The sequence below is a fragment of the Carex rostrata genome, chromosome 4, assembly GCF_964058835.1.
Source record: "Carex rostrata chromosome 4, lpCarRost1.2, whole genome shotgun sequence".
NCBI classification, from domain to species: Eukaryota; Viridiplantae; Streptophyta; class Magnoliopsida; order Poales; family Cyperaceae; genus Carex; species Carex rostrata.
Window position 1 is genome coordinate 4937578 of NC_135921.1, and position 9529 is coordinate 4947106.

At 29.5% G+C, this 9529-nt stretch overlaps 1 long non-coding RNA gene across 2 annotated transcripts; it reads left to right on the forward strand.

The window, feature by feature from the left end:
• The first annotated feature begins 1467 nt into the window (after window positions 1-1467).
• On the forward strand, window positions 1468-4183 carry LOC144552764 (uncharacterized). 2 transcript variants are annotated; one of them, XR_013511222.1, is made up of 3 exons: window positions 1468-1543; window positions 3306-3388; window positions 3667-4183. It is a non-coding gene; the product is annotated as an uncharacterized LOC144552764 (long non-coding RNA). The 2 variants fall into 2 exon arrangements; XR_013511223.1 differs by lacking the exon at window positions 3667-4183 and adding an exon at window positions 3610-3649.
• The last annotated feature ends 5346 nt before the right edge of the window (window positions 4184-9529 follow it).

The following is a 9529-nucleotide window of genomic DNA, read 5'->3' on the forward strand; positions in this document are numbered from 1 at the left end:
ACTTCCCTTCAGCAATTTGTATGTATAAATGAACAAGATTTTATTATCATAAGATCCTGAACATTAGACGAAATTTTTATTAATAGCATTAAAATAAATCAAAATGGCATCGATATCCTAGTACTTGTAATAGTTGTCACTGTATAAAAACATACGTCCCAGTCATAATGGGGTTTCTTATAAATCACAAAACTGCCTTGTCTTTTTTTCACCAAATTTGGGGACTTAAGATGGACCAATTTTGCCAGTAGCAGCTGTTAACCCTCAAAATCAGGGTTCTAAAAAAGCGTGCTATAGATAGGGGTGCAAACGGATTGGATAATATCTTATTGTATCCGGATCCGTATCTGAAAATTTGATATGGATATTCGATATCCGAATATCCGTGTGGATGCGGATACAGATATAGTTTTGAGTTTTAATTATCTGTATTTAAATAGTAGATATATACTATATAGTTTAATATATATTATGAAAATATTTATATATATAGAGAGAGAGAGAGAGAGATGGGCTATGGTGCATTGCAATGCATGAAGAGGTTTGTGCATTGAACCATAAATCTAAAATTCAAAATCCAAATGGCCGATCCAAACCGTTCATCTTGTTCTCCATATATAATATGTGCTTGGAGACCAAATTTTATATTTTTCTGAATTTTTTTACTATTTATTGAGTATTTTACAAAATTGTTGATCCAACGGTGGCTGCTGATTTTACTGTTTTGTTAAGCCACCGTTGGATCAACAATTTTGTAAAATACTTAATAAATAGTAAAAAAATTCAGAAAAATATAAAATTTGGTCTCCAAACACATATTAATATGGAGAACAAGATGAACGGTTTGGATCGGTCATTTGGATTTTGAATTTTAGATTTATGGTCCAATGCACAAACCCCTCCATGCATTGCAATGCACTATAGCCCATCTCTCTCTCTATATATATATATATATATATCTACAGATATCCGATATTCGATCCGTATCTGTATCCGAAAAATAAAAGCAGATACAGATGTGGTTTTACCACTATTGGATCCGTTTATAGAGATGTTATAATATTTTCGGACCATAAAAGCTATAGCGTTATCAGTGTTATATAGACATAGCGCTGTTTTTTCAGCCTCTGCTATGACTCAATAAACACAAAGAAAAACAACCCCAACCTGAAGCCCAAAAATAACTTTAAAAATTATAATTGGGCCTCAAATTAGTAGGCCCAAAAAATAGCAGCTAAACAAAGGAAAAGTAACATGCGTTGAGGACCCGAAGTAATGCATAACGGAAAGGAAATAAAAGATGACAAAGAAAGAAGAAAAATCAATCGCTTAGACGGCCTTGAATGAAAAGATTAGAATTTGGGATAAGCTGGCCCAATAAAAAGCAGGGAAACAAATGGAAAACCCTAATTCCCTCCCAATACATATAAAAGCCTAATAAGCCGTCCTTGTAGAGTTGTAGGCAGCAATTAAACAGAAATCCGACCCCACCGATCGAGAGAGAGATCCAGCGGCGTTCATACTCGATTCTACGGTCTATGAGGTAATTTATATTATCTTCTTGTTTCTCGACTGATTGTAGAGTACCTACTTAGATTTACCTGGGTTTTTAGAATTTTGAGGGTACTTGTTGTAGAATAAGGGAATTGTAGACTTTATACCATCCAAAACAGAGAGCTCCTACTTAGCTTTGTTTTTAGAATTTTAACGGTAGTTGTTGTAGAATAGACAGTTTTAATTCTTGCATTTGTTAATGTAAATAGGCCTCCTAGCTGGATGCTACGTGTTTAAAATAAAAATCCATAGATATTAACAATTCTCTTAGTTGATTTTATTAATTATGCAATGTTTATGGGAAGTACTGTTAAGAAAGTTATTTTCAATTGTTTACATCTCACAAATATTTTCTACGGAAATTTTTAACGTCTTACTTATTACTTAGGTATTGTATTAAGTATGGCGAGAAAATAATTAAAAGTTTAAGTCCTGATGATTGGTTACTCCTCAAAAATAACACCGCATTTGTTGTTTGCGAGAGTTTGTATTATTAGCATATTAGGATATATTGCTTTGTTCATTTGATCTGCACATAGTTTGTTAATGATAACTTTAAAAAAAAAACACACACACATTAATTTTTGCGGGGTAACTTTTCAAAATACCATATTTATATATAAGGAAAAAAACAGACTCACTTGTTGGTGCTATAATTTGGTTCTTATTTTAGAAAATACTTGAGAAGATTGATGAACATAAACTGTTGCAAATATAGAGAAATGTAATAAAAAAGTACACTTTTTCAAACACGTCCAGGGCAATATAAAATTGTTTAGCTTATTTCTATGTATGTTATGATTAATTTTAAGTTTGTTCTTAACACCAGGATGTATGTTATGATTAATTCATAGTTTTTCTTATATTATCAATATTAAATTCTTTTATATTATGACAAAAAAAATTAGTTTGGTGATTCATGTCCCCAAAATTAACTTATAATTAATGTATAGTTGGCATATCAATTTTTATCTTCTAGTAGCTTTTACTGTATGGTGGACAGTAGTTGAACTGCTGCCAAGAAAGTTATTTTTAATTGTTACATCTCGCAAATATACTTTGCGAAAATTTAAACATTTCATATATTTTATTTAGTATTATGGTAAGCATGAAAGGTTTAGTCTTGATTACTTGTCCTCAAACATCATGTCGCTTTTGTTGTTTGTAGTGTTAGACCAAACACTTCTTAGGATATTGCTTTGGTCATTTGGTTTGGTTTCCCTGGTGTTTGTAAATTTGTTAATGACAATGATATAAATAACAGGCATATATAAATTTTTCAGAAAACACCTTATCGTTTTTTTTTTTTTAAATAGTAGACTTTGCCTCAGAAAGTAACTTAGCAAAGAATCATATTTCTTTATAAGGAAAAAAATCTCTCCTTTTGGTGCTCAATTTTGATTTTTGATCCAAACATATTCAAAGAAGATTGATGAGCTAGAGAAATGATTATAAAAAAAAACTCTTTTTTCATCTAACATCTCTAGTGATTTCTTTATCTCGTAAGGCGTATGTCTTTGTTCTTTGGAGAATACTTTTTATGACCAATTCCATAGTCTTCTTTACACTTCCACTATCGAAAATCCTTGATTGAATCCAAATATTATGACAAAAAAAATTTAGTTTGATGATATCCTTTTCCAAAATTGACTTATCAATTATGTCTAGTTGGCATAAGAATTTTTAATTTTTAGTCCTTATCACAATTGTTCTTAATATGTTATAAACATTCTTTAATTCTTGAAATGTAGATACTCATGAGGCGGTATCGTTGGTCATGAAGAATCAAATTTGCGTCAAATTTGGCATGATTGGTTTAGGAAACGCCTTGCTGGTAAGTGATTTCTTTAGTTGTTTCAATGCATCAACTATATGTACATTAGACAAATCACACATTAAATACTGAAAATTACATTAACTATATACTTGTACTTCCACTAACTTTGGAAAATGTTACTTGCTTCATATATTATTTTGTCATTTTAGGATTGATATGCATTATGAAGTAGCTTATTTTAATTTTTCTGATGTAAATCTTGCCTTACAACTTACAAGTTCTCCTAGAAAGAGCTCTCAATTGAACCAAAAAAATAAATGTTTATTCATAAACAGGAGGACAAGGATGAACAAGGTTGCCAGCAACTAGGTCTATGGCAAGGGACCTTGTGGCTATGAGAAAACTGTTGGAGAGAGCTCCTATACTGATACTATTGTGGCCGTCAAATCAAGCTGGCGGAAGCATGGAGGATGATCTTGAAGAAAGCAAGGACGAAGAAGAAGCAGGGAAATCAACTGAAGTAAAGAAACCTCAATGGACTGAAGCAGAGAAGCCGAAGGACAAGTGGGTTAAAATTGAAATGCCTCCTAGTAAACAAGTATTTTTGGGCTATAACTTGGAAGATTTTTTTTTTTTTTTCTTGTAAATGTTGTCTTTAGTATGATTTAGGGCATGTTCTGCAATGAAATTTTTTATAGGAATGAGAATTTTTGAATGTAGAAATGGAAATATCAATTTGTGTAATTCCAAGTTGAATGGGATATTTAGAATATAGGAAATATCAATTTGTGAATTTTTAAACTGAAATAACTTGTGGGATATTTAGAATATAGTTGTTCGGAATGTAAATGCTATATTTTGTTAAATGAGTATTTTTATTTTTATAAATATTTTTTTTAGCCGTAATGTTAACATCAAAATTATGTTAAGTGTATTAATATAATCGTTGATTTAGATTAATATTATTATTGTACATATGAGATTTTTAAAAAATATAAACGAGTAACATGAAAAAATATGAAATTGCTAGACTTATTTGGTAGACGTCGGAATAAATACTGAACATAAAATTAGCTTAAATTGTGATTTGAATTTTGTCTTTTGTTGTCAACTGAACACACAAAATGGAAACTATTTTATGTTGAAGGCTAATAAAATTTATAATGATTCATGTTTAGTGGTATTTGGACTACGAAAATTGTTCACGGCCAATTTACAATGAAATCAAAATGTTATTTTTTAATTTATTTTAAAAATCAATTTTTTTAATATGATTTGAGAAATATTATCAAGATTATCAAGATGAGATGCTTTCAAAAAGTTCTTAACCATATCTACATGCTTTATTTGTGCAATTAAATATCAATTTCATCCAATTTGCCCTAGGTTAAACCCCAATTTTGCAAATGCAAATTGTTAACCTCAATCAACAATTTTACAAACGGAAAATTATTCAATTCAAACAACTTTGGTAACAGATGGGTTGAGAGAGACTCAATTAATCAATCTAAATACATCATTTTAAATCGAATGATCTAGAATACTATATGATGGTACTTCTATCCAGCTAATCGTAGCTGTGCACCCGCAGTCGCAGAACAACCCATTAAATGTACTGCATATATTTAAAATGAGTAAGGCTACGGTGCTATGGGTTGCATAGAGGGCTACGGTGCTACGGTTCAATATTCAAGTTTTCAAAATCCTAACAGTTGATTCGAACCGTTCATTTTGTTCTCCATATTAATATGTGTTTGGAGACCAAATTTTATATTTTTTTGGAAATTTTTTATTATTTTTTTAGATAGGTAGAAAATCAAATATCTGAATGGTGCATAATTTTTTAGATCAAGTGATTTTTTAGATAGGTAGAAAATTAGTGTTGTGACCCGCCCGTGGGCCAGGCGGTCCGCTTGTGTTTTGGGCCGCCCGTGGGCTAGGTGGTCGGAGCATTTATAAAAAAAAAATTAAATCAGAGGATATTTTTAAAATTTTCGTTTTTTTAAGGATATTAAAAAAAATGGCCGTACCTCTGACTCCTTGACTTTCGCTTTTGACTCAAAAATTGGGTAATTATAGAAAAAAATATATATTACATATATTAATGAGCAATGAATATTTATTCTCCAACTACTCTTGACAGTTTCGTTACACTTAATTAACCATTAAAACACGTAAATAAATTTCAATATATCCTAATAAATTTTAGACCATTAAAACACGTATATATGTGTGAAATGAATGTGTTTTAATATTTAATTTAGAAACTAATAAAAAAATATTAATAAAAAAATATTATATTAAGATTATCTATTATTTATCCACTACCGCTTCGTTATACGATAACGATAATATAAAAGTAAAGTACGGATATGATAATTCATAACCGATAAAGTTAAAATACAGATGAGAACAATTTATAATTGATACGGATACGAAAAAACTTCCATCCAATCCTTGTCGTACCTGATGACACCCCTAACTAAGTGTCAAATTTTTATTGGCTTATAGGAGAAATAAAGTATGTTTTTTTTTTTGGTTCTTGAAATAAAGTATGTAGAAAGCAAGTATAGGTGGGGTGGTTTTTGCACTGTTACAAACCAAACTCTGCTTCTATAAACGGCTATTTAATTGAGAACCAAAAACGGGTTTAATTAAGTCTGCCCGAAGAAAACGATAATATATCCGTCTCAAGCCAATTGTAATTATTATCATATTTACCTTTCTAAATTTCAAAAATTTAAAATCTACTCAATTTTTTCAAATTATAAAGTACCCAATTTACCATTTTATTAGAATGTTTAGGAGATATATTTAGATTTTTAAGAAGTCAGTTGTGAGGACAAATAATTATTTTTCTTATTTGTGACTCACGCAATATATATATATATATATATATATATATATATATATATATATATATATATATATAGATAGATAGATAGGCTAATATCAAAACGTTTGCACCAACCCCTCCCGTGCAACCAAGTCATTTTCAGACTTGCAAAGTCCAAACGACCGATCCGAACCGTTAGATGTTTAATCCATATTGAAATGTGCTTGGAGACCAAATTTTACATTTTTTGGAATTTTTTTGCTATTTATTAAGATGGTTTGAAAATCGCTGTTTTTATTAAAATTCTGCACCACTGGAAAACAGCGATTTCAAACCATCTTAATAAATAGCAAAAAAATTCCAAAAAATGTAAAATTTGGTCTCCAAGCACATTTCAATATGGATTAAACATCTAGCGGTTCTGATCGGTCGTTTGGACTTTGCAAATCGGAAAATGACTTGGTTGCACGGGAGGGGTTGGTGCAAACGTTTTGATATTAGCCTATCTCTCTCTCTATATATATAGAGGTAGGCTAATATACAATCGATTGTTCCTGAGGTCCCGTACAACCAAGCCACTTTGAAAACCGCTGATCCAATGGTGGCTTAACAAAACAGTAAAACCAGAAGCTACCGTTGGATCAGCGATTTTCAAAGTGGCTTAATAAATAGTAAAAAAATTCAAAAAAATGTAAAATTTGGTCTCCAAGCACATATTAATATGGAGAACAAGATGAACGGCTTGGATCGATCATTTGGACTTTAAAAATCAGAAAATGACTTGGTTGTACGGGACCTCAGGAACAATCGATTGTATATTAGCCTACCTCTATATATATATACTCATCATATATATATATATATCATATATATCATATATATATATATATATGAATGTCACTGTGTATGCGTCACAGATAGACAAATTAATTATTTACCTTTAAAAATCAATTGATTAGAAGACTGAACATTTTTTCTTTTACATATTACGTACTTTTATTTTTTTAATAAATAATAAAAGGATAACTTTATAAATTTAAAATGAGTTTTAAAATAATAAACAATAAATTGAATAAATTTGTAATTTTTTGAAATTTAGATGGATAAATATGATATATAAATTTAGAAAAAAAAATATAATTATGATGTAACAACGATTCAGTCGTCCTTAATTATTTTTTTTTATGGACAAATGAACCTTACCTATTTGTACTATATAAATACACTAATCAGACCTTAAAGCATAATAGAAAACCAACCATATTTGTACTTCGCAGAAATAGAAAACCAACCATATTTGTATTTCGCAGAAATAGAAAACCAACCATATTTGTACTTATATAACAAGTTTTAACTTTCCTTAAAACTATTGTAGAATTAGTAAACTGTCTTGAGTTTTTCATATTTTTAAAATTTTAATAACTTAAAATTTAAATGTCAAAATAAAATTATTAGACATGATATATATCATTAATTTTTAGTACACATTTATGATATTTAACTTTATTTTGATTGTTATCAAAAGCTTACAAAAATATTCTTATGTGGATTTATAATTTATGGATGTTGATTTTTACACTTAATAATTTATATAAAACAAAACTAAAAATTTTATGTGAAAATAGATAAATAATATCTATATCACATGTAACCGTTTTAGACATAAATTTTAAAAAAATTGTTATTAGAAAATTAAAACGTAATATAAAAGGTATAATGAAGACAAAAATATGAAGTCATTTGAATCCCTCTCAGCTTTTCTTAGCTATTCTCATTTCCTGGTTTGTATTTATTTTATTTTATTTTTGAACTATTATTTCAACTCCTAAAGGGTCAAAGTAGTTGGTGCGCCTTAAAATTTTGTGTGCACAGATAATTAAGACCGTATTTACAAGAGAAAAGAGCTAGCTACCATTTGGCATTTATATTTGATCACACAATGTATAGTTACTAGTTAGCCAATCAAATGTTGAGTTCTACAAAATTGATGCTTTCTTTGTCTATATATATAGCTACAAATGTACTGGTACTATAATGTTCTATGGATCATGGTTGTAACTTGTAACTAACAGCATTCAATTTTGTCAGATCTCTGTTGGGGAAAAGTGTATGTAGTAAATGAATTTCATTGTACCTATATCATTTATTATATTATATTGTAGTACCGTATACAATTTTGCACTGGATAGCTATGAAATGTCATATTGTAGAGCCGACATTTTTATTTTTACTCAATTAAAAAATTATTTTAATAATAATAATCAAGTTTTAACAAAAATTTTAAAAATACCCAACCCGTTCCACGGGTTGGAATTTTAATTCCCACCCGTGGAAAAATTCCACGGGCCCAACCCTTTTTTTTTTTTTTTTTTTTTTTAAAACAGAAATTTGTATTTATTTTTTATTTTTTGTATTGAAATATTAGAAATATTGGATATATTTCTTTGAAAATAGATGGAATACAATATAATTTGATTTATTAGAAAGACTGCAACAAATAGCCCGGATCAATATTTTTCAGGTCGGATTTTTCGCGGCTGTAAGAAAAATTAATATATTTCTTTATGTGTTATTGGAAAAAAATAAAAATGCTTAGATTCCGAGTTATTGATCCCGGTTCAAAAGTCACTTCTATGCAATCTAGAAAATATTATGATCTTTCTAGTACATTTAATTGAGTAAAAATAAAATTTTTTGTTAAAACTTGATTATTATTAAGATGGTTTGAAATCGCTGTTTTCCAGTGGTGCAGAATTTTAATAAAAACAGCGATTTTCAAATCATCTTAATAAATAGCAAAAAAATTCCAAAAAATGTAAAATTTGGTCTCCAAGCACATTTCAATATGGATTAAACATCTAACGGTTCGGATCGGTCGTTTGGACTTTGCAAGTCTGAAAATGACTTGGTTGCACGGGAGGGGTTGGTGCAAACGTTTTGATATTAGCCTATCTATCTATATATATATATATATATATATAGAGAGATGGGCTATGGTGCATTGCAATGCATAGGCCATGGTGTGCATTGGACCATAAATCACCGATTCAAAGTCCAAATGACCGATCCAAACCGTTCATCTTGTTCTCCATATTAATATGTGCTTGGAGACCAAATTTTATATTTTTTGGAATTTTTTTACTATTTATTAAGCCACTTTGAAAATCGCTGATCCAACGGTGACTGTTTGGAACAGTAAAATCAGAAGCCACCGTTGGATCAGCGATTTTCAAAGTGGCTTAATAAATAGTAAAAAAATTCCAAAAAATATAAAATTTGGTCTCCAAGCACATATTAATATGGAGAACAAGATGAACGGTTTGGATCGGTCATTTGGACTTTGAATCGGTGATTTATGGTCC